This window comes from Conger conger, chromosome 15 (genome assembly GCF_963514075.1).
Source record: "Conger conger chromosome 15, fConCon1.1, whole genome shotgun sequence".
Taxonomy (NCBI): Eukaryota; Metazoa; Chordata; class Actinopteri; order Anguilliformes; family Congridae; genus Conger; species Conger conger.
Window position 1 is genome coordinate 19,461,244 of NC_083774.1, and position 250 is coordinate 19,461,493.

Consider the following 250-nt stretch of genomic DNA (forward strand, 5'->3'; position numbering starts at 1 on the left):
CTGATAATCACTCAGCTAACTGTAGGTGTTGGCCATTGTCTTTGTTAGGCATGTTATAACCCTTTGGATATACTGTATCTTAGTGCTGTCACTCCTGCCATTTTCTATTGGTCTGTCTGTCTATCTATCTACCTATCTATCAGTGACATGGGTCCCCAGTGTCAGTATCAACAGGGCGATTGCACAAGAGGGGGATGGGTGTGCCACACAAGGACGTTTCGGTCATTAGTGCCAGATAAATGCACCGTAA